Below are 26,496 nucleotides of genomic sequence, written 5' to 3'. Positions count from 1 at the left end.
CAGTTCTCTAGGGGACAGTAAGTGCTAGGAGTTCTCAGTAGAGAGATGCCCTAAAGGACTGTGTCCCCAAAGAAGGTCACAGTATCTTCCAGAGCTAGGAAAATGGTTTTACTAGTTGCTATGGATAAAAATATCCATTGGTGCAGAGCCTCTTCTGATAAGCTGGGCTGGTCCTCAGATGACAGAATTTGTTTTGTGGACAAACTAGGAGCCTTTGCCCACTTGACAGGACCTGTTGCCAAAGCTTGAGTTTACCTGGTAGAAGTGTAGAGAATAAGGAGTCCTCTTCATCCCATTATAAAGCTGTGGAAGGAGGAAGGCTTCGGTGGAATGGATCTGTCCTCACAAAGGAGACCTTATTCTAACCCTGACCTAGGTGTTTTGTCCTACTAGGTAGGGCACTAAACTTTGTCTGTGATTTTAAAAAAGCCTCAGCAAATTTCTTATTGTGCCCATTCAGCCAGAGCAATGAGGGATAATAGATTTAGAGCTGAAAGGTCTCTTAGATGCTGTTGAATACAACTTCATTTTACATATGGGGAGACTGAGGCTGAGAGTTCAGTGACTTACCCTAGGTCACATAGCTAGGAAGTGTCTGAGGCAGAATTTGAAGCAGGTCTTCGTGATTGCAAGCTCAGTGCCATATACCGTGCCACTGTTGTTGTTGTTCAGTCATTTTTTGGCCATGTCTGACTCTTTGTGACCCCATTTGAGGTTTCCTTGGCAGAGATATTGGAGTGGTTTGCCATTTCCTTTTCCATGCCACTTAGCTTCCTGTAATCTAGTCCCTTGATTTTACCAAGGGAGAAACTAAAGTCTCAGAGCAAGTGACTTGTCCAAGGTCACACAGGTAGTCAGGACCAGAACCAGGATTTGGACCTTGGGTTTCTGCCTCTAAATTCAACATTTCTCCCTGTACTGTACTGCCTGCTTTCTAAGGGATGCCCCAAATTTGAATGAAGGCAGAAATATAGTATTTCATGACAATGAATTCTTTGTTCTCTTTTTATTGCAAATAGACTACAATTCTTACCTTCACAACACAAAAAAGTGAAATGAAATTTGTCTTGTGAACAAATGTCTTTTTCTAGAATGCCTGGATCTGGGCTGCATAGGGAGCTATTATTAATTTTTGTCATGGTCAGAACAAGAATGCATCACCACCAGTGTGTTTCTTTTTTCCAGTGTGGAAAATTAGCTCTTTGTAAGTGAATTTGACATATATTATACAAGTAAACCTCAATTGAATAATTGAACAAAGGGAATGGAAAAATAAATACAATGTTTATCTACTGTTTCATTATTAAATGATACATCTTATTCAAGTATTCTTGTAAAGTTAATAAATTATGTAGCAACTTTCATTAATGTATAATATCATTTTGGCGTGCAGATTTTTATATTTGCAATGTATTCTATGATTGGACCTAGTCTGGATTTTCCATTTCTGGCAGGATTGAGAAGGGAGTTATAGAATTCTAGCCTGGAAATTCAAAATACTTATAGGTTTAAGCACTCCGAAGTAGGAGATAGAATGTTTTTGTTTTTGTTTTTGTTTTTTTAACAAAACCCTTCATTTGGGGCTGCTCCATTTTTCCTGCTCCATTGCTCCAAGGACGTTTTCTCTCTTATTTCAATAGGAGATAATCAGAGGCCTTCCAAAATGACATTCCACAATTAGCAAATGGAGTGCTGGAAAAAGTGGCTTAGCCCAGAAACATCAGTGTTCTCCCTTTAGAATCTGATGTTGTGGAGCTGGGACATCCTAACCCTGGAGAAGGCCCTGACTCAACAGAGAGCTATTGATCATAGCGGCCAGTGAAGGCCATCCATCCATTCTCTGAAGTGTCATGCATGACTCCCTGCAGGTAGTATGCATTCAATAAATTATTTTCATTATTGCTATTCTAATTTAGTTGTTTTATAACTTTTTAATATATTTGTATTTTAACTGTTTTATAATGTTTCTATTCTAATTTAACTGTTCTATAATTGTTTCTTATACAAGTCTTATGTCCTGAATGAACTCGTTGAATGGAGAAAACTCTATACTGCCTTTTCTTCATCCCTGTATTTTTGTAACCCCCTTCAATATATTGGGTACATAGTTGCATGACATTTTTTTGGCTTGTCTTTTTGACACTGAAACTATTGTTACTAATTCTAGATTTTTGAATCTACATTTTGCTTTTAATCTGTCACCATTTTTGTCAAGTATAGTTCAAAATTCCCAAGTGTAAAACTAGAAGGAACACAAGAAGCAATCTAATTCAACTCTCTTATTTGAAAAGTGATGTAAAAACACCTAGAGAGGTTAAGCAATTTACCCAAGGTCGTATAGGGAATAATCAGTAAATCTGGAGTTCAAACCCAGGTTCTATGAATCCAAATCCTATGTTATATCCACTGTACTATACTGATAAGTTGTTTTCGGTTAGGCAATGGGGTTAAGTGACTTGCCCAGGGTCACAAAACTCATCAGTGTCAAATGTTTGGTCTGAGGCCCGATTTGAACTTAGGTCCTCCTGACTTCAGGGCTGGTGCACCATCTAGCTGCCCCATACTGATAGTTTCTTGAAAGGAAAAGAAACAAAACTTTCAAAAAATAATTGTAACAAAATGTATTTTAAAGCAAATACAGTAAAATAACTCAATGGATCAGTGAGCTTATTGATGTAGGCTGTTGCCATCCTATATCATTTTTATCCATGTGCTCCAGTCAACATTCCACTCAGGATCTACCCAGTAACCTGAAGGTTTTTCTCCCTTTGAATCACTTCCAGTTTTGACTCTTTGGTGGTCATGATAGTCCATAATTTACAGCCATATGGCATAACTATTGGTGATACTGGTGCTAACACTAGCATCCTTTGTGTTGGGGAGCAGCCAGGCATTGTTGAAAGCACTGTGTAATTTCACCGAATTATAGCAAATTATATTATATACAAATTTAGCCCACTCTCTCTTAGTTTATCTGTTTAAAGGTCACTTAGCCAATAAACATTTATTAGTCTCCTACTATGTACTAGGCACTGTGCTAAGTGCTGGGAATACAAAGAAAGGCAAAAGGCAGCCCCTGTGCTTGAGAAGCTTGCAGTCAAATAGGAGAGACAACATGCAAATAACCATGTATAGACAAGTTGCAGATGGGATAAAGTGGAAATAATTAGCTGAAGAAAGGCACTAGAATTAAAGGGATTGGGAAAGCCTTCTTTATCAGAGGCAGCATTTTTAGCTGGGACTTGAAAGAAGCCAGAGAATTTAGGAGGCAATGATGAAGAGGGGTAAGAGTTCTAGGTATGAGGAATGGCTAGTGAAAATGTCCAGAGTTAGTAGATGGAGTGTCTTGTGGGAAGAAGAGCTAGGAGGCCAATGTTGTGCCACTGGATCATGGAATGGTGGTAGGAGAGGATCTGTTTTCTATTTTGATTTGAATATCAGATCAGAAAAATGAACCAGAGTGTTAAAAAGAGTGGGTCTGCAGTGAATTACAGAACTAAATCTGGTTTTGTATTTCAGTGTTTCCCCCTTCTGATTTTGGGAGTCCAAGGTTCTCTGGTTCCTACAGCTTGAAATCTTCCCTGTTCCATTATGTGAGGCTACTTTAAGTACAACCAACTGAGAAGAATCTAAAGGCTACATTTTAGTGCATCATTCCAATCATGTAATCAATTATTAATTAATTTTCTCCTACAGGACTTTCTTTTTGTTCCCAGGTCCACCACCCTAACTAAAATGCTTCTTCTAATCAGTGAGAGGTATAGCCATAAAAGAACGTGGGCTGGTTGTGTAATGAGGGGATAGGGTGACTGGTCAACTGCCCTGGTACGCTGTAGATGAGAACCACATGGGCTGCAGTATGGATGACTGTGTGTTTTGTATGTATCAATTTATTTACATTTCGTCTCCTTCTTTTGGATGCAGACTTCTTGTGTTTTTGCCTTTCTTGGTATCCCCTGCTTCACATACCGTAAACCATCGATAAGAGCCTTTTGGTTAATAGATTACCTTGTATCATAACATTGGAAAGAATAACCATATCAAAAAGTTCAGAGAGCCATTGGAGTATGGAAGCATTATTACACATCCAGTTTACTCTAACAGGCTTAAAACTGGGCTTTTTGTCTTCAATATCTCTCCCTTCCAATCTATCATTATGTATCTTGGCTACTTTAAATTTTAGGAGGTAGCTAGGATGCTCAGTGGATAGAGCAATCCCATTTGGGGTTTTCTTGGCAAAGATACTGGAGTGGTTTGCCATTTCCTTCTCCAGCTCATTTTACAAATGAGGCAAACAGGGTTAAATGACTTGCCCAGGATCACACAGCTAGGAAGTATCTGAGGTCAGATTTGAACTCAGGGAGATGAGTCTTCCTGGCTCCAGGTCTGACACTCTATCCACTGTGCCACCTAGTTACCCCATGATAAGGTTACTGAGGAGGAAATCAAGGCCCAGAGAGATCAAATAATTTGTCCAAGGCCACATAATGGATACTGGTGGGGCTGGCAGTAGAATACAGTTTTCTTCTCTTACTCTTCAGTGCTTCAATATAACACCCCCTTCTTAGTCTCTGTGACTCCTTATTGACTGCAGGATGAAACCTAACTCTTTAGTCTTCAATTCAAGACCCAACCTAGGTTTCTGCTTCAGATTTCAGCTACAGTGATATATTTGCTATTCCCATTCCCAGTCTGTCCCTCCTTGCTTCTTTATCTCTATGCATCTGTGCCTTCTTTCTCTGCTTGGGATGCCCTTCCTTCATATTTTTCTCCCTCCCTTAGCCCCTTATTGTACAGTTGTGCCCATCCTTCAAGATTAAGCTCAAACCTAGTCCACAGTATTTTCTCCTCCTAAAGTGAATGTGCTAAGAGACTGCACCACTCATGGTTCATTTCATAATATATGCTAGCTATCACATTATCAGGTAATTTTTTGTGCATTAACATCCACTTTCTCCAACTAGATTGGAAGCTACGTGAGGGCAGAGAGCAACATCCTATGTGCCCTCAAATCCTTCTCAAAGCCTACACCCGGTGCTTTGAACATTTTTGTTGTTCATTCGAGTCGTATCTGATTCTTTGTGACCTCACTTGGGGCTCTCTTGGGAAAGATACTGGTGTAGTTTGCCGTTTTCTTCTTCAGATTATTTTATAGATGAGGAAACTGATGCAAACAGGGTTAAATGTCTTGCCCAGAGTCACACAGCTAGTAAGTGCCTGAGGCCAGATTTGAACTCAGGAACATAAGTTTTCCTGACTTGAGGCCTGGCATTCTATCCACTGCATCATCTAGCTTCTTGTTTTGAACACAGTAGGTGCAAAATAAATACTTGATGTTAACATTGTTGATGCCAGTTAAAATATTGATCAAGAAAAGTCTAAAACAGAAACCAAGACTGAATTTCTCAGGTTTCTGGCCATCATGAGGAATTTTTAGTATTAGTCCTTCTTTTGTTAGTATGGAGAAGGTAGCAATGAAAAGAGGAAGCCCATGTTAATTGGACTTCATGTTACTGATAAGCAGTTTCTTAAACTTTTGATCCATTAGTGAAACTGGAAAATCACTTAGCTTTTCTGGGCCTCAGCTTACTCAGCTGTAAAATGAAGAGAATAAGGGAACTTGGAGTTATAAAGGATCTTAGGAATAATTAAAATCTACCCCAGTATTTGATAGAGAAGGAACCTGTGGCCCAAATAAGTCAAGTGATTTGCCCAGGTTTTGAGGGAGTTAGTAGCAAATTGAGGTCCAGAATTCCAATCTTCCAATTACTAGTATAGCATAGCACTTCCGGTTTGTGGTAGGTAATCTTCAACATTCCTTCTAGTTCCAAAGCACGATGTTTCCTTGATTCTTTAATCCCAGACTTCCCCAAAACTAGTCATGATCACCAGATTGCTTCCTTCTAGGAGCCATCATCCAGCCTAATCTCTGACAATTGTTGGCTTTGGAGTGAGATGAGTCAAATACAGAAGGACAAACTGAGTTAAATCTTCATGTGCTTTGATTTTTACCTGAGAATGTCAAATAAGACAGAAAGACATAGTTTATTTCCAAGGTGACTTTGCACAGATGCTGGTAGTTTTCATAGAAGGGTAAAGGTGACAAAATATGTATTCTTAAAATTAAAATTCCAGCCAGATTTTGCAAAAGTTCGTTCTGTGATGTCTGGCAAGTTACCTTAAAAAAGGCTAATAATAATTTTATCAAATAATAAAGCCCACAACTGACCCTTGAGTGTTTCTATATGTGCATGACAGCATATGTGTAAAGCTTGTGTTTTCCTTAGCATGGTTCTTTTTTTTGTTGTTCTTTAGAATAAGTTTGTACAATGCTACTTTATATATTTTTTCCATTTACATGTATGAACAATTTTAAGCATTCATTTTTTAAAAATTTTGAGTTCCAAATTCTCTCTCTCCCTCCCCTGTCCCCTCATTGAGAAGGCAGGCAGTTTAATATGCTATACTTGGGCAGTCATGCAGAATATATTTACATATTAGTCGTGTTGTGAAGGAAAACACAAACCAAAAACAAACAAACAAGAAAAATGAAGTTAAAAAAAGTGTGCTTCGATCTGCATTCAGACTTGTTAAGTACTTTCTCTGGAGATGGATAGACAATACTTTAAAAGAAAAGACAGTAAATTCCAGTAGATAGCTTAGTGGAACCAAGGGGTAACAAAAGCACTGTGTTTATGCTATTTTTCTGTTGGAAGAATGAACTTTAGAATCAGCTCCTCATTATAGAATCTTAGACTCCTGAGACAGAAGGGAAAATCACCAAGTCTTACTCTCTATCCCGAGGAAGGAATCATTTAAACCAACTTAGAAAATAGAGTCTTTGACAACTCTTTCTCCTTGGGGCAAGAGGAGAGAGAGAGAAGCAGACATGTGTTATTGTAATTGTTATTACATCCTTTCTTTCTTGGGGGTATTATTTTTATTGGTAATTTTTAATGTCAAAAATAGGATGTTTTCACTTTCTAGTTTTAGATTTCAGAATGTTTTAAATCTTTCAAAATTGCATATCTACTTTGACACTTACTAGTTGTGTGACCTACGGCAAGTCACTTAATCACTGTTTGTCTATTTCCTCATCTGTAAAATGGGGGTAATAATAACAACTACTTGTCAAGATTGTTGCGAGGATCAAATGAAGTAATATTCATAAAGTGCTTAGCGTAGTGCCCGGTATATAGTACACTTTATATGTGTTAGCTTTTATTATTATTACCTTCTTGAGGGTTGTTGTCAGAAAAGCTCTTTGCAAACCTTTTTTTTTTCTCTTTGCAAATCTTAAAATGCTATGATGATATCTTGTCATTATAAATTCTGCATTTTTATAGGTCATAATTATATTATGATGAATAAGGGCACTTTTTTTGTAGGGTGGAGGTCAGGAGAGACTTGTGATTTCTTTAATGATGCATGGAAACTTCCTCCAAAGGTACAGATAGTCAACTTCTCTGTAAATTATTTCATCATAGGGAATTGTCTGTGAAACTTAGAGAAGAAAGTGATTGCCCATGGTCACATGACCAGACTTAGATGTAAAGCTTGAATTCGATCATTTCAAAAATGTTTCATAGTTTATATAGTGTATCCACTATGCTACATTGCCTCTCATATATAGCGTAAACTATGAAAGCATTAAAAATGATTCTGAAAGAATGTGCTGAGAAACAATGGGAAGTCTCAACATGGGCTTGGGTATGAGGTAGGGACATGAGTTGGTTTATTACTGGATTCCATGATGACATCTGTGCTATCAGAATCAGGTTGCTGCAGGCCGTGAGCATCTATTTAGTCGACTTCCATGAACCTTGCAGGAAAACACTAAATCAGTAAATGAAAAAAATAAAGACAAAATAAGAGAAAGACTAAAAATGAGCTGGCTACTTAAAAAAAAGATACAGTAATTATTTTTGTCTTTTGCTTAGGGGTGTACCAACTGTTTACGATTGACTATTTGGCAAACTGGGTGTTCTCATTTCCCTCATGGTTCAGGAGTCAAAACCATATGCTACCTTTAGTAATGAACTCTTCAAAGATTCAAAACTATCCATATTCATGCCACGAGAAATGTTTACACAAGAGCAAAATGCTCCAACATCAAAATAAATCAGTAACGTCTCAAAGTTGATATTTCCATATGTTTCCTTGGAATCATAAAGTGGAAAAGAGCTGCTTTTATAGAATACACTTTAATTAAAAACAAAACTTTTCCAGAAATCATAGGAAGGCCCAAAATAATGCAAACAAATGTTTTTTTTTCTTCATATCTCAAAGATTTGTCACTGGCAAGGAGAAATAAGGAGAGGGTCTGTGATACACTTATGCACTTTTCCAGCAGTATGAAAATCCCATTTTCAGTTTCACAAATGAAATAGAATTTCTCTGTTAATTATGAGTTTTATTGAATCTTTGCTACCTGTAAAACTTTAGTGCAACTCTATAGCAGTTAGATTTGAGGTTTAGTGCATACTGAAGCTAGACTGCCCAAGGTATCAAGGATATTTAGAGATCTTTGTTTCTGTCCAAATTGATGTTGAATTACTTATTGTTGGTTGAAGCAGTGACTATGTTTCAGATCTGGGAAAAAATCTATCCTTCAACATCCTTTAAACATTAATATAGTATGAATTATCTCAGGGCATGATGGTAGTATAGACAACCATCAAATGTTGATGAGCCATTATGTGTGAATCCTTTATTCCAGAGACATTCTTGATACTTTATGGTGAAGAAAGACAAGCACTTGTAACCAAGAAAACTTGATAAGTAGGATTTGTGACATGCCCAGGAAATTTCAGCTTGATGACAGTAAGCAGGCTTGAGGCAAATAGGGATTCTACCTCATACAATGAATCACTCAAGGCCTAGGTTAATCATTTATTTAACAAAATCATCTTCAGCGTTTAATTTATTCAAATACATATAGAAAACAATCACCTTTCCTTAGATTTCTCCTTCATTTCTCCAAGAACTATGGTCTTCTAAGAATCTGCAAAAAGGTGAAAAAATAGGAACAGGAAATTAAATTTATATTATAACTTTTTAAAAAAGGAAAATAGTGCATCAGGAGGAGTATCTTCAAGAGGTGATTGAATTTATCAAATTTTTAAAAAATAATAACACAATTATTTTAAATCATCTAATTATAATTTTCTCCCCAGTACTGACATGCAGCAATTTCTTCCCTGAAAATTTAGGCATGAAAAATGTTGATTTATTTCTTTATTTTATTGGTCCCTAACACTGAAAAGGACTGATAAATCTGCCTACTTTGCACAAAGGAAATGACAAAGAGAACTCAGCATTAAGTGAAAATAAAGCAGTAGAAATCTGGTTTTTTGCCCTGATTGGATTACTGTTCTACCCATGAGGAAGGGCACAATGGAAGACTGAGAACCTTCAGATGGGCTGAGATCACCAGATCAGACATGTAGAGCTTGAGGGACCCTTCCAAATCAGACTTGGGCTCAGTATCTAGAAGTGGACAAAAATGCTGAAGCCCAGAGTGTTTTTAGAAAACACCCTGCTCCCAGTGGTGTGGGTGTTAAAGTTGAAATCTGTTAGTGGTGAAGCTGCATGTTCACCTTTTTGAGGTTTCATGAAATGGGGAGGAAGGGCTTTCTAAGTTAGCCATGACTCATCCCATATAAGGCTTTGTTCAAAGCTGAGCTGTACCTAGATGTGAACTGCTTGCTAGAAGACTAATCTTATGGCTTGAGAAACCAGACTCTCACACAGTCTGGTTTTTCCTGCAGACTTTTAAACCGTTTCCTTTTAATTCAGCAATACACTCTTAGGAGTGTGTACCCTGCTCTTTACCACAAGTAAGTTGGCATGCTTGCAAACTCCTTCACATTCTCCAAGCATTCACTGCACTTTCGCCAATAAAGGACCCCTCCAGTTGCTGAAATGCTGTAAGCAGAGGCACCCACATTTGGTTTCCATGTTCAAGGTTTAGGGCAGGCCAAGCACACAGCTGGTTTGTGTTAGGGTTGGCATAACAGCCATGAAAGAATCAGCCAGGTGCTCAAGGAAACTCTGAAGAGAGCAGAGTCCTTGCCTCAGTGGAGGAGTATAATTCCCTACTTTTTGGCCCAGGCCAAGTTTTAGGAGTGCTCCTTTTGGGTTTCTGTTAAAAGGGAGATAGTGGGTCCGAGGGGCCAAATGTTAGTTTTTCTAGTAGTTAGTGAGAAGGGATAGTTGTGGGAGAGGAGAGAGAAGTAGAGGGAGATGAAGAGAAAAAGCACCTTTTGGAATGATGTCAAAGAAACTTCTTAGATGTTAAAAGTATCTCAGAAATAGCCTGAGATCTTCATCCACCCCACCAAGTTTTTCCCTAAAGTAAACACTGGAGTTGAGAAAAAAAAAAAGAGATGAGGTATCCCATCTAAACATGGGAATCTCAGCGTCAGCATCTCTAGTACTTTATAAGAGTAATAATAACAGCTAACAATTATATAGTGCTTTCTGTTTTGCAGATATTTTTACATGTATAATATGCTTTTATAAATTAAACATGGGAGTGGATCAGATCTCAAAGGGAGACTTGAAAGTTCCATAATATCTGTGGATTTAAATTAGAAAGTATCTGTGGAAGCATCTAGTCTAATCCCTTAATTTTTTAGAAGAGGGAATGGAGTCAGAGAGAGTAAGGTACAAGGCCAAACAGGTGGGAAACCATAGAGCCAGGTATCAAACTTAGGTCTTCTGACTCCAAATCTAGTGTTCTTCCCATTATAGTGAGCTCTTACCATTATACTGAGCCAAAAAGCCCAGCTGAAAGAATACCATTTCTCATTAAATATGCCTAGAGCATTCTGGACCTCTCCTTTACTCTTCCAACATGGGACCTTGTATTACTGTGTTCATGTCACGTCCCATCCCTTGCAATTGTTTTTTTTTTTTTTTCCTTTCATGCTCTTGCCGACTGTCAGGTTCTTTCAGGCAGAGATGGAATCTTTTTCATTTTAATCTGCCCAGTATTGTGTATACAGTTGGTGCTTAATAAATGTTTGTTGAATTGCTGAATTCAGCCAAGCCAGGATTTTGAGCTGGAGGAGTCAATAAATATTACAGCCCAGTAAATAGACTGTTGGCTTGATAATTCTGATATCGTATATGACAAATTAAGTAATTCATCATCTACCATATGTTGGTTTTCATAATTAATCTTTGTATCTGGTCTCTTAAGCACAAAGCTGTACATCTGTCCAAGTATAGATTTGGAGCATTTTACAGAGGAAAACCACAACAGCTCTAGACCCACATCCATTGTAGGTACAAATTTAGAGCCTTTGATGAGGGCAGAGATCTGAACTCCGTGAAACCAAATATAATGGAAAGTTCATTTTAGGTGTTAGTGGACAGGACTGACTTGCTTGAATCTACCCACATCAGTATTTTTTGAAACGAACTGGTATAGCACCCTAAGAGAGTTTGCAGGCTCATTTTTACTATGTATGTGTGTGTGTGTGTGTGTGTGTGTGTGTGTGTGTGTGTGTGTATATATATATATATATATGTATATATGTATATATTTTAAGTAATAAAATAGAGGAGATGATCACCTTCTGGTTTCCATAAAAGCCTGCTATTGTGGGTCTTGGAAATATTTAGCAACACAAATACTTGACCCAAACCGTCAACTCTGTACTAACATTGTTTGTCCTACATATTCAAGTGTTTAAAAATTATTTTTATTTTCAGTTCCAAATTCTCTCCCTCCCTCTACCCCATCCCTCACTCATTGAGAAAGCAAGAAACATGATACCCGTTATATAACATACTCAGTTTTGACTCTTACTTTGATGGACAGTTATACCAACTTCTATACAGAACTGCTACTATTCTTCATATCAGTAGGCTAAGAAAATGCTAGTTTTAAACTTTAGTATATTCTCAGAGCTTCTCCCAGAAATACAGATTTCTAGGAAACCCAACGAATGAGACAATAGACCTGTCACTTACTCCCTGTGTGACCATGAACAAATTACTTAAGCTCTTTGGGCCTCAGTTTCCATATCTTCCAAACGAACAAGTTGGACAAGATGATCTTTAAGGTGCCCTCCACCCATAACTCTATAAGCTGATGATGCTGAAACAAAACAAAGTTATTTGAAGCTAATTGCCTAATTTTGTTCAAGCCCCAGGTCCATGGGCCTATTTACATGGTTATGATTTTGCCGAGAAACTTGTTGGCAGTTGCATGCCATGCCGGTTGCAAGGTTGGCACATTTTCTAGTTTACATCCCAAGATGCTGTACACAAGCATCACTTGTAACAATGTAGAGTTTCATCAAAGTGGCCCTTCAGTTACTACTGTATTGCATCTAGCCAACCAACAAAACATTAAGATCTCAGAATTTGAGAACCAGAAGTGTCTTTAGACATGATCTAGCTCAATTTGTCCTCTTACAAAGAGTGGAAGATATTGAGTACCAATTTATCACATGAACTCTGTCCAGAGGGAACTGATGGAATCATGCGGATCTGCCTTGTGCCAAGGATATGTTTACAACTTTTTTTAGTTCCACACATGAATAGCTAATTTCTTGCTCTGCAGATTTTTTTCTCCCTTCACAAAATCATAGAAATCTCGAAGTTGGAAGGTATTTCAATGAAATTTTTCATACCTGAAAAAAAGCTAGTCAGACCATATACATCTGGCATGTTGTGTTCATTTCTGAATACGACTTAAGAAGGATCTTAATAAACTAGAACGTATCCCTAGGAAGGAGACCAGGAATTGAGTTCATGTCATAGGAGGACTGGATAAAGCACCTAGAGGCATCCAGGCAGGAGAAGGAAAGACTGCATGAGGCAGAATGTGATGCTTCTCTTCAAATGTTTATTGGTTTTGCATGCAGAAGACAAATTCTGGTTGTATCAAGAGGACAGCACCAGGAGCAATTGGGGGAAATTGCAAAGAGGAAAACTTGGAATAGGGAAATTCTTCCTAAAAATTGAGCTGTCAAAAAGTGGAATGGGCTGCATTGGGATTTAGAGGGTCCCCCACCTTCCACTCAAGATTTTTAAATAGAGGCTGGATGACTAGTATATTCTACAGTGAGGGTTCCTTTTCTAGTATAAGTTAGACTAGTAGATGGTTGAGATCCCGTCCAATTCTAAAATTTTATGATTCTGTAAAGATTATGCCAGACCAGAGGTCATCCAGCCTGTATTTGAAGACCTCCAGTGAGAGGAATCCTATCAGCTGAAGTGGACTGTTTCAATTTTTTTTTGAGAGCTCTGTTAGAAAGTTTTCTCTTTCTTTAAGCCTAGTTTCACCCTTTCGTAATTTTGCAGTTCTGTCCTTTGGGAGCACATAGATCAAGCCTAAACTTTCTTCCTGATGGCAGCTCTTCAAATAATTGATGAGCCATTATCTTGTCCTCTCAAAGTCTTCTCTTTTCCAGACTTTATCCCCTCAGTTCTTGCAGTAGAGCCTCCTAATACAACTTTTAGGCTCTTGCCAGGCTTACTCCTCTCCTTGTTCTGGATACTTTTATTAATACCTTTCCTGAAGTGTGGTACCAAGAAAGAAACCTAGTACTCTGGATGTTCTCCAATCAGGACAATCCATTGAGGACTCTGTTATCTTCTAATTCCTGGCCATTGTGCCCTTCTTAGTGCTACCTAAGATGGCATTAACCTTGTTGGTTGTCATATCCCACTGTGGCTTCATTTTGAGCTTTCAATCCACTGAGTCCGCCAGAGCTTTTTTAGACTTCCTGGTGGTCCTAGTATGTGTGAAATGAGAAAACAGTTTTTTATCCCCTTTTCTAACCTCTTTATTTTGTTTTCCATTCTCCTTGCTTTTCAAATGAGAAACTCCTACAAAATAATCTTTCCTGTACACCAAGATTTTTTTTTTTTGCACACAAGCTAAGGACCTTTTTTTTTTTTGCAGCAAAAATGGACAGGTCATGCAGCTTTAACTCTGATGCCCCAACAGAAGAATATCTGGGCTATAATGCTTAGAATCCTCATGCCAAAGGAAGGGTGCTAAGAGAGCCATGACAGGGCCTGGCTTTAGGCCATAAAATTTTCTTCATTATTTTAATGATGTTTTTATGTTTAATTTAACTGCAAATCACATTAACAGAGTTTTGACTGTTATGTCAGAGGGCTTAAAAATGGAGTTAAAAGTCATTTTAAGAGCAAAAGATTTGTCAGTTCTGACGTGTTTAGTCAAGATGATCCATTCAAGTGTGGAGATGTCAGAAAGGATAGTGCTGGATAGTATTTAATTTGTTCAGTATTTAAGGAGTGGAAATGGACTTTTAGCACCAAGTAATAGCTTTTGCTCTATATTAGTTACAGTTAAGTAGATAATATATATCCTGGTTAAGGGCATTACACAAGGCAAAATGCTTTAAAAAGCAGTTTACAGCGTCCCATTCTTGAAGGATGTCCTTCTACCAAGTAAGAAAAAACTATTCTGGAGGCTGGATCAAGAAGGTATTAGCTCAGATTCCTTTTTATTACTCAAGAGGGGCTCCATGTAGCCAAGAGAAATGGAAGTCTTGCTGAAATTGACTTGCTAGGTTTGAGAATCTTAATTTTATGGATCAAAAATACCATCGTCTAGGTTATTTATTGCTGCTTCAGATGTTTTTTAATCTGTTTATGGTGTCAGGGAGTTAAATTGGACACCCACCTCTTTTTTTATTTTTCTCTCTGTTAAACAATCTGGAAACACATTGTGGTTGTTGTTGTAATCACATTCATAACATAGGTAGTTTATTTGCTTGGGGCTCCCATCTTCTCTTATCATCTTACTGTTTTGTGCTTTCCCCTTCATTCTCCTGTGGTGTAATTGGAGTTTGAATAAAGATCATTAAATTAAAGCAATGTGATACAGTGGAAAAGACAATGGATGGTGAATCAAGATACTGAGGTTATAATGCTGCCTCATTCACTAATTTGCCAGTTGACTTTGTAACACCATCCCTCTGAGCCCCACTTTTTTTCTTTTGCAGAATATGGGAGTTTGATTATCAGATGTTGGTTATTGGGGTAGGAAAGGATATGGATTGGAGACAAGACACTTTTGAGGATTTATTTATGCTTTTAACATCCCTTAGACATCTTGTGGAATAGCCAGAGACTCAAGACTTGTTTGGATGAAAACAAATTGATCATAAATGAAAGAAGGAATCAATAATATATCAGATACGTAATGTATTCCAGGCACTTTACTAGGCACTGGGCTTACCAATAAAATGAGTGAAACAATCCATGCAAGTGATTAAAAGTAATGGAATATAAATGAGATCATAAGAATTTTCATATGAAAATATCAGAGATGATGTGAGCATTGTAGGTCTAGTCTGAGATAGACTACCCACTGGAGAATAAAAATTCTGTGTGGCCTCTGAATGTTGTGTTAACTTTGAAGGTGTTATGGATTCATTGGTATAACTAGTATATTGATATCAGTGGAAGGTATATCTATCTACAGTCAGCAGAAACCAAAGAAAATGTTTTTAGACTTGCTTCCTTTTTAGGTAAAAATTACTGGAAAGATGACAAATTGGGATTTCCCATAAGCTTTTTCACTTGTATTCTATATCTTAAGCATCATCTTTTAGAAAACATCCTTAGAACCAGCTTATGATCCTTATAATTCTACAACTCTTATAAGTAGTAAATATAATCTTAAATTTAGTAGGCATTTTGTAACTGCACTGAAGGCTTGATTTTTGATGATTTATTTATATTATTTTGGTTTAATGTTTTTATAACACAGTAATTTCCCCTTAATTCTTCTACCTCTACCCTTTTCTTCCTCCCCACTGAGCTCTTGTTTTTGAAAAAAAATTAAAAGAAATCCCAGCAGAAACAGTGATTGTATCTAATAGTGTCTACCATATTCCATAATCAGACACCACCACTTCTTCACTGAGAGGAGGGAGGTGTGTTCCATCATCTGTTCTCTCGACTGACTTTCCTTCTGCCATTCTAAAATTACATTTTGGAATTAATTTTTTTATAAAAGTTATAATTCTGATTTAAGGCTTTTTTCCAGGCTGATGAATGGGCATATCAGAGAATATCTATTTTTAAACTTTATTAAACTGATGTTTGTTGTTCTATTGTAATAGGAATAGTTTTTTATTGAAGTAAGATATTGTACAGGAAACTGTACAGTGTCACTTAAAGCTCTTAAATCTTAAAATTGCACTAAGACTTTTGGGACATCCTATAACTGCCTAGAATTATCATTCAGTAGAAACCATGCTTTAATTTTGACCTATTCAAATGTACATTTATAGGCTTGTATGTTTACTTTTTTTTTTTTTTTGCATACTAGACCTTTGATAGTTATAAGCAGCTAAGTTACATAGTTTTAGACCTGAGTTCAATCTAGCCTCAGAGACTTATTAGCTGTATGACCCTGGATATTACTTAATCTCTGTGTGACTCAGTTTCCTCGTTGTCAAGATGGGAATAATAATAGTGCCTAACTCCTAGGATTGTTGTAAGGATATTTGTAAAGCACTTTGCAAAAACTTAGAGTTAGCAATATAATTGCTCACTATTTCACTGAAATGGGGAGTGGCACAGTGGATAGAGTAGAGTCAGGGATAAGTTTAGACACTTACTGGCTGTGTGATCCTAGCAAGTCATTTAACCCTCTTTGCCTCGGTTCTTAATCTGTAAAATGAGCTAAAAAATAAAATGTCAAACCACTCCAGTATCTTTGCCAAGAAAACCCCAAATGGGGTCACAGAGTCAGACACGCTTGAAAAACAGCTCAACCACAGCAACAAATGGGGAGCACTAATTTCAGAGACTGCTTCTGATTCCTCCATAATGATGGGCAAGTCCTCTTTAACTGGGTTGGGGGGGGCTATGAGAGTTGACTGGGATATTTAGAGGTTAAATGATTGCTCATGGCCACGCAGTTAGTCTGTGTCAGAGCCAAGACTTGAGCCACGTCTCCCTTAATCTAGGTTGACCCTGTATCCACTATCCTATGCTGCTACGTAGTTAAATTTACATATTATTACTACACAGGTACAGACACATGCCCCTTTGAAGATAGGTGCGCCTATGGGCAAGTGATCAGATAGTTACTCTCTAAATTCAAAGAATACCAAAGTGTTTAAAGCCATAAAGGCTATTGGCTCTGAACAGTGAAATAATAAGAACAACCATCACTTTTCCTCAGACCATTCCTATTTGTACCCCACCAAAAAAGATGAAAATAAGACCATAACAGCAATAAGATGAAAACAATAGAAGTGGTATACATTGAATAACTGTGACATCAAGTTATACATCTTTATGGCTTCTTTATCTCATGGGAACATTCTCCAATGATATTTGGATTTGACAAGTCTAAATTCTAAGTTTTATAGATCTACAAACTAGCTAATATTCCAAAACTTTTATTCATCTACACAATGTAATAATTTTTATCAAACTGAGTATTAGCTTATTGGCCATTAAACATAAGAGAAGTCAGGGGTATCATCTTGATCCCAGCTCTTGGACTTTTTTCTGTTTGAATTCCATCAAATATAAAGTGAGAACAACAATGATAACATTAATAACAATGATGATGGTGATATATCCAAGTAGGAAACTAGTTCATTTTCCTAGCAATGAAGGCTAAGTTCACAAATTCTAAATGGTTTCAGAAGTATGCTAACTTCTTAGGATGAGAGCTGGAGAATGAAAAGTAACTCAAAGGCCATGAAGTTCCATTCTCTCCTTTTCCAGCTGTTTCCCTGAAGCAGTGTGGTATAAGGCTGGAGTGCTGAATTTAGAGTCTTTGACAGCCTTTGACACTTAGGAGCTGGGTAGTCATGAGCTAATGATTTAACCCATCTAAACCTCAGTTTCCCTAGCTGTAAAATGGGAATAATTATACTAATAGTACCTTATAGGGTTATTCTGAAGCTCAATGAGAAAATGTATTTAAAGTGTTTTGCAAGCTTTAGAACACTATAATGTCAATTATTATAGGTGAAGAAACTGAGACTCAGATTGTCACTTGCTAAGGTTATATAGGTGGTAAAAGGAAGAACCAGAATTCAAATCCACACAATCTTACTCCAAATTAGTGTTACTTTTCCCTACTTATAACAATGCTTTTTTTCTTCCTTGAATTTTTTTTAAATTGTGCTTAATTCAGGTCAGAGGAAAATAAGCCCTTTCTCAAAGTGTGTTGAAGATTTGCAGGGTTCTGAATGGTCCAAAGTGGACTGTGTGTAATGGTAGAAAATTACATGGCTCTTTGTTGTTGCATTTTTTGATGGAGGAGTACCCACATATAAGACAGCATAGTCAGTGTACAGTGAGTGCCATGATTATGTTAGCTTATCACTTGTCAGGACAATGGTTACTCTAAAAAAGTCTACAGAAGCTTTTGTTTTGGTAGAACCAGGGTTACATAGTGGAAACATAGGCTAGTCTTGGAGTCAGGAAAACCTGGGTTCATATCTTGCCTCTGACACATTGGCTTTATGACCCTGGATGAGACAGGGTCTCAGTTACCTCTCAGTGGCCCAGGCAACTCTTGATGTCTAGCAATTGCAGGACAAGTGTTGATCAGCATTTTTGGAAAAAGTTTTTTTTTTTTACTAGAAATCTTTTACATTAATGAAATCAGTCAGTGCTCATTAAAATATATGTATCTTATAGACATTATCAATATTAACTTATTCTTATTAAATCTATTTAACATATAAAATATATGTATATTGTATTTGCATATTGCCTATACATTCTGGAAATTACCAAACATAAACAAATAATACTACATGCTAGTGATATGTAACACTTAATTGTTGCACATATGTTCAAAGTCTTAAGTCTGGATGGCCAATCTTGTACATTTAAAAGAGTGGTAGTGAGAGCCATGTCTGAAGAGACCTTAAAAAGCGTGGGCTGTAGAAGATTTGAAGGACTTGAATCATCCTGAAGAGAATGTTAAGAAAGACCTGAGGAATCTGGAACTAAGGTGGTAAGAGGGAGCAGGAGGGACCATATATGAGAAGGAACTCTTCGATCAAGAATAAATAGGCTCAGAGCCATTGGAGATAATTTCCTGAATAGGTCTACACTCCTGGGCTATCAGAGTACAGTTGGAACATTGGGCTGGAAAGGCCTGAAACAGGTGATGAATAATGTATTAAAAGAGGATAAGAACTGCTCTGGACAATAAAAGAAACGAGTGAACAGCTGCAGACTTTGTATCTGAGATGCGTGGTAAATCTGGAGGTGAAGGAGACCTGAATAAACAAAGATGAAAACATACTGCAAGAAGCAGGAAGTGAATGTTGGTAAGTCCTCCCAAATGGTGGGATGAATGGATTTCCAGCACAGATTAAAATTCAGAGCAACAAGAAACTGACAGACTTTTTGCTTGTGTTTCAAGGTTACGAACGTGGCAGAATCAATACTGTGTTAAACATTCTTGGAACTGAGAATCGCCCAGTGGTATTAGACACCAATGTTAGCAGTCAGAATAATACCGTACCAGCACAGAAATGAGACTTTGGAAACATTCTTTAGTATATTTATTACTGAACTAATAGGAAATCAATTTAGCTTGCTCCACAAATAGTTTTAAAAATATTAAAACATTTCCATAATTTTCAGGGATTTCTCATCTTAATTATAATTTAACATAGCAGCCAATTAATTTAATCCTTCATTATCAACAATGAGCCCTTACGAAATTGCTACTTAGTGCAAAACTGCTATCTGTGTTTGGTTCATTAGATTTGCTGATATGAATTTAAAGGAAAAAAATCTTGTATTAACCCACCCATGCTTTTTCTTCAAATTATGTAGCATAGGCTTTTTTATTTCTTTCTTCCTTTCTTCCTTTTTCTTTCTTTCTTTCCTTTTTTTTTTTGCACTGCATAATATCATCTGGCAAAAAGTATGTGTGATCTTAATTGTTAGACTTGTTTATTCCAGGGAGAAACCAATGGAGCACTTACAGTAATTAACATATTTTCTCTGGTCTTCTCATTTTGTTAATGACATCTTATTGAAGGCTGTGCAGTAATTACTGCCCACTGAGGTACATACGCTGAAACAAATTAATGGCCAATGACCAATAATGATTACACTTGTAATTATCTATTGTGAAGTATAAGCAGAAAAAAAAATTAGAAATTAAAAACAATGTTCTTTGAAGCCAAAATTAAACTCTATTGTTAAACTATGCTAAAATCACATTAACGATGCCACAGAAGTACATTATTCTGCAACCTTATAGCCATTTCATTGAGTTATGGAGCATTTTCAGAAGATTTCACAGTTTCATATACAGGGAGACAGAAGTTAAAAAATCCAAAGAATAATACATATTTACATTTTGCTCTTACATATGACTTCCAGGTGCTATTTGCATGTTGACTTTAACACATCTAACACATTTACTTTTTAATGATTTCAAGAAATTAAAATTGTTTCCTATGCCAGAAGGGATTTGTATCTTTATTCCAAATAACAGGATCACCCCCCCCTCTTTTTGTGATACCTATCAGGTATATTTATAGAACAGAAATGTTTTAAGAGTACATGAATACATAGCCACTCATTTAAACTGAATTTAGTACTGAAACTATTTTTTTTTCTTGTATGGGACTAACAAAATTCTACTTTTAACATCAATATTTTTCTTGTGATGTTACATGGTTATGATTTATGAAATGCTATAACCTACACAGAATTGACGATAAGGATCATGCCAAGGGCAATATAGTAGAGTGTGGTGGGTGTCTATAGGCTGAAACATGTTACGAAAAAGGAATTGCAAGGAAAAAGCAGTGTGAAGGATACCATCAAATGAAAATGCAGGGTGAAAAAGAAAATGGCTGGTCATGTGGTGAGGGTAAGGGATAATCCTGGGATATCTTGCATACTTCATTAGTATGGTCCCAATGTTTAGTGAATGGAAGGAAGGTCCCCAATATGTTGGCTGGTCTCCTTTTGGTGAATTTATAGGAGGACATGGACCAGTTTTATGTAGGATAAGCAGTCATGGTTGGGTTGCAACATGAATTGTTGGAGAGAGCACCCATGTTAAAGAGACTACCTATCCACTGGTGTATTGAAGACCAACATAAAGTGGATATTGTTCCCCAAACTATCCATTTTGACATTAGGTAGTTGAGGACACTGAAGATAGCATCTAATGACAGACACTAGTAAACTTTTTACATGTTGGGATTCAAGTTAAAACTCAACATTTTGAGATTCACTTTTTTCCCCACACCAGCATCAAGAGCTAAGCAATAAGCATTTATTAAGTACTTAAAATATGCTAGGCATTGTGTTAAGTGCCAGGGGTCTAAAGAGAAGAAAAGGTAGCTCCTATCCTCAAGAAGCTTATATGCTAATAGGAGAGACAATATATAAATAAGCACATATAAGTAACATACATGCAGAGGGGATAGAAAGAACCTTCCAGGAAGATACTCAAGATGTCTGATGATGCCCCATGATGCAGTGAATGACCTTGATGTCTTTGATGTCTGACCATGCTCAAAGTGCTCCACAGCACCTGCTTCAGCCACCACCTTCATGGCTGTTGGAGCAAGTTGTTGTCATCTGCCTGTTCCGCTGAGGCAAGTCTTCATGTGCTTGGGGTAGATACCCCCCTAATTCACAGACAGGACTGAGGTCTTTCCATTATCTTCAGCCAGGTTTAACTCATGTGCTGAAATGATTTGCCACCGTGCATTCACTGAGCATACTACGGCTTCTTGGAGCCACAGGTGAGAGTCAGGTGAAGGTGGACACCATGGGAGGATGAGCAGCCCTGAAAAGAGCTTGGTAAGCCTTTACACCAGATGGTCCTCCCTGAGCACCCACACACCCCTCCAAAGTTACCAGTGACCTCTTACTTGCCAAATACAACGGCCTGTTCTCAGTCCTTATTCTCCTTGATCTGTCTACAGCTTTTGACACTGTTGATCAATCTCTCATCCTTGATACTTGCTTTTTTCTAGGTTTTCAGAACTCCATTCTCTTGGTTTTCCTTTTACCCATCTGGCCACTCTTTCTCTGTCTCCTTTGCTGGATCCTCTTCCAGAACCCACACTCTAACCACATGTGTCCCTCAGGGTTCTGTCCTGGGCCATCTTCTCTTCTCCCTCTATGCTACTTCCCTTGGTGATCTCTTTGTTGATTTAAATACCATCTCTACGCAGTTGATTTTTAAATCTACTTATTCTACCCCAAACTCTGCAGATCTCCAATCCCACAACTCCAACTGCCTTTCAGACATTTTGAATTGATGTCCAGTAGATGCATTAAACTCAATATGTTCCCAGAAGAACTCATTATCTTTCCCTCTGGACCTCCTCTCCTATCTTCTGTAGTTCTGTAGAGGGCTCCTCTAACCTCTTAGTCCCTCAGACTCACAACCTGGGAGTCATCCTGGATTCCTCACTATCTCTTACCCACCACATCCAAGCTGTTACCACAGCTTGTAGACTTCACTTTTTCAACATCTCTCACATAGGCCCCCTTCTCTTTTATGACACTTCCACCACTCTATTGTAGGCCCTCATCACCTCAACTATGGCAATAGTCCATTGGTGGTTCTGCCTGCCTCAAATCTCTTTCCATTCCAATCTATGCCCCGTTCAGCCACTCAAGTGATTTTCCTAAAGTGCAGGTCTGATCATGTCACACCCTCCTTCCCACCTCACGCTTGTTAAACTCCAGTGGCTCCTTCCTTATTGCCATTAGGATCAAATACTAAATGTTCTTTTTGATATTCAAAGCCATTCATGACCTAGTCCCCTCCTGCCTTTCTAGTCTTCTTTTACCTGACTTTGCAACATGTACTCTTCAATCCAGTGACATTGGCCTCTTTGTTGTTGACATTCATTCACATGGCTTCTAGCACTTTCTCTGACTTTCCCCCAGGCCTGGAGCACTCTCCCTCTTCCCCTCCCACCGACTGATCTCCCTGGCTTCTTTAAAGTCCCAACTAAAAATCCCATTTTTTACTGGAAACTTTCCCCAATCCCTTGTAATTATAGTGTCTTCCTTCAGTTAGTGATTTATTTATCCCATACATAGCTTGCTTTGTATATATTTGTTTACATTTGTCTCCCCCTTTTTATTGTAAGCTTGTTGAAGGCCAGGACAGTCTTTTGTCTCTTTTTGGTGTCCCCAGCTTTTACCACAAGACCCTGAATAGTTGTTTATTGATTGATTATTCCCAAATCCTTAATAGATCTATTCTGCACCAGTCACTGCACCAGTCTTCCAGGAACTGGTTCTTGGAGTCTTCCATGTGGGTTTCTCTGTCTTAGATGACCTGAGCATACTCCAAACTCCTGATACGCAGACACATGGGACGGCCAACATAAAAGGTTGGAGTCAGGAAATGGGGTATCACGTATGAGGAACAGCAGGTTGGCTAGTCGATCACTGCCATGGATGAACGTTCCATGATTTCCGCTGCTTTTCTAGTAAGCAGTGTGGTATTGAGTGAATTGCACTCAATAAATTGGGAATCAGGAGACCCGAGTCCTTGCCTTGGCTTTGCCATCAAAATGCAGTGTGACCTTGAACACCTCAATTCCTGAGTTTCCCTATCTGTAAGATCAGCACAAGATGATTTCTAAGGTTCCTTGTAGCTTTGAAATGCTATGTTATCATAGGGTCACAGATCTAAAAGATATCCAGAAGCCATCTAGTGTAACCCTTCTATGTTATAGGTAAGGAAACTGAGCCCCAGGGAGATTGAGTCATACCCAAGGTCACATATGTAATAAGTGTTAAAGGTGAGGTTTAATCCAAGGTCCTTGATTATAGAACTAGTTGATCTATGAGGATTCCAAGCAAAGATGGCGCAGGACATTGGGAGGGATGACAGAAAATGGAAGGTCTAATGGCAATATAATGCTCACCCCTTGGTGTGCCTATGCTGTTTATCCACCTACACTTAAAAGTGGAGATTGGTACCTGTGTGACAATACTTTTTCTGCTCTATAAATTCTTCAGTTAATAATTGAGGTGAACACGTCAGACTAATAGGAGTTTTGAATTATTTCATTTTGGGAATCTTTGGGGAACATTGTAAACTGGAATGTTCCAATGCTCATCTCTCATTATTTATATTGTATCATTATTGTGTGGCCAGTCCGTAAAGTGGAGAAGAGACTCCCAAAATGCAAACATTTAAATTAGCATTTCCATCTAAAGACTTTGTCTAGTTAAATAAAACTTTACTAGTTTCTAAAACAGGTGTAAGAATCTGATTTTCTAGTTGTGAGAGTAATGGTTATCTAATATTAAACTTATTCTGCTTATTTTAATTCTGGATAAAATTATGTTCACAAGAATATTTCCCCCCATCTTTGGATAAGAAAGTGATTTTGTTCCATTAGAGCATTTAAGTGATTCAAAAAGCAACTAAAAAGCTTTTTTAGCTAAAGATCGTTGTTTGGCCAGCTCGATCGGCCAAGTTTGCCTCATGGCAAGCTTCATGAGGTCTGGGCTTATATCTATTTACATTGTATTTCCTTCAGTATATAGCAACAGTGTTCAGCACTCAATAGGATCACAGGTCTAGAATGGGAAGGGACCTCAGAGGCAGGTGGGTGATTGTAGTGGATAGAGCTCTGGACCTGCAGTTAAGACTTGAATTTGAATGTGGCCCCAGACCCTTACTAGCTGTGTGACTCTGGGTAAGTAATTTAACCTCTGTCTACCTCAATTTTCTTATCTGTAAAATGGGAATAATAATAGCACCCATCTCCCGGGGTTGATAAGAGGATTAAATGAGATAGTATTTATAAAACACTTTATAAATCTTAAAATACTATATAAATGCTGGCTATTATTTAGTTTATATATTTATGAGGGAGCTGAAGGCTAGGGGATTAAGTGACTTGCTCAAGGTCACACGGATGGTGAGGGTCAGAAGTGGGATTTGGATCCAAGACTTTGGAATCTAGCACTGGTGCTCTTTTCACTCTAAGTATTTGTAGAACCGAATTGAATTTGTTGAATTGAAAGTGTGTCAGGGGATAATTTTGATTTGCATCTTAGTGTTTGGACTAATACTGTCCTTGCATTATTCTTATTGTTATAAGTGAGGAAAAATGCATAAGGCACTTTGGACTTCTCTTGGGTCACACAGCAAAACTGCAAGGAAAATGCCGCAATCATCACTGCTAATTCCCCAGCTTTCCTTCCGTCTGGTTCTTTGCCCTTTAACTACAATGACCCCCATCTCCAGTGCCTCTTGGTCAGGATGTTATTTGGAAAAAGGCTGGTGCTGTACAGTTTCAAGACTTTCTGAAATTCTCACTGGTCTTCATTTTACCTTTTGGCATTCATGGGACCTAGTCCTGTATGCCTGGCTGAACCAGGTTTAGATTTTTGACAGTTTTTTATTTGTGTCCTATTTGGAAGTTATTCAAAATGTCCAGACTGTTCACATTACATCTGAATAAGCACTACCCAATGGCTTAATTCAAGTTGTCTGGCATTCCTCTAATTAGGATTCTTAATGTTTATAACCCATTCCTAATAATATGAAACAATGAGCTTTGAGTTTATATGAAAATTGGAAGAATCATCTGTAAGTCTTTAAAAAAATGGACTTTCACTGAATTCTCTTTGTGGATAGGGAGAAATAATACAGAGACGTCAGCATTTTATGTTTACTTAAAATAATTTTCCTTAGAATTTTGTGATACATTAGAATTATAAAGAAGCAGTCACAAAAAGTGGTTGGAAGTAATTAGTTGATCCTTCAGCTCTTGGGTGCTTGCCCTTAAGATAATACAAATCACATATAAGTGAAGTAGCAACATTAGAATAATAGAGATATGGACGAGCCCTGTGATTTCACTGGCCTAGACACCTCTGGGGGAGGAATGTCCTCTTATCAATGCATATTGGCACCTTCTCTGCAACATTCAGTCTTGGACACCTGTGTAGAGCAGAGGTGTCAAACATGCAGCAATGCTGGGTTGCATTGCATGTGGCTTGCAATGCCCCTGAATACTGCCCAAACCAGGTTAAAATGTAATTGGGAAATATTTAAAAAATAAATAAAAGTACAATAAAACATTATTATGTTAATATGTGCTTTTCTAAGTCAATATGTGGCCTATAGAGATGTGTGTATATATGGTTTAGCAGCTGCCAATTCTACTTGGGTTTGACACTACTGGCCTTCGCCATTTGCCAGATGTCATGTGAGCTGTATGTCAGAGGCAGAACCTAGGTCTTCTCTGGCTCCCAAGCCAGATTTTTATCTCTTATGCCACATTGCCTTTTTTTTTAAAATCAAGATAATAAACATAATAAATAGTTTTAATTGGTTTGAGTTTTGAGTTGGAGAAACATGAGATGTTCTAGATGGCTTAGCAGAATCACTTAGTAAGCTAACTCTTTAGTAGTGGACAAAGAGAACACAAAGTTGTTGCTCTTGTAAAACTAATAATTAGCTATAAATTTAAATAATCTCCAATGCTACAA

This window comes from Phascolarctos cinereus, unplaced genomic scaffold (genome assembly GCF_003287225.1).
Source record: "Phascolarctos cinereus isolate Bilbo 61053 unplaced genomic scaffold, phaCin_HiC Scaffold_7;HRSCAF=346, whole genome shotgun sequence".
Taxonomy (NCBI): domain Eukaryota; kingdom Metazoa; phylum Chordata; class Mammalia; order Diprotodontia; family Phascolarctidae; genus Phascolarctos; species Phascolarctos cinereus.
The sequence above is the reverse complement of the archived record's forward strand: the minus strand, read 5'-3'. Positions refer to the sequence as shown.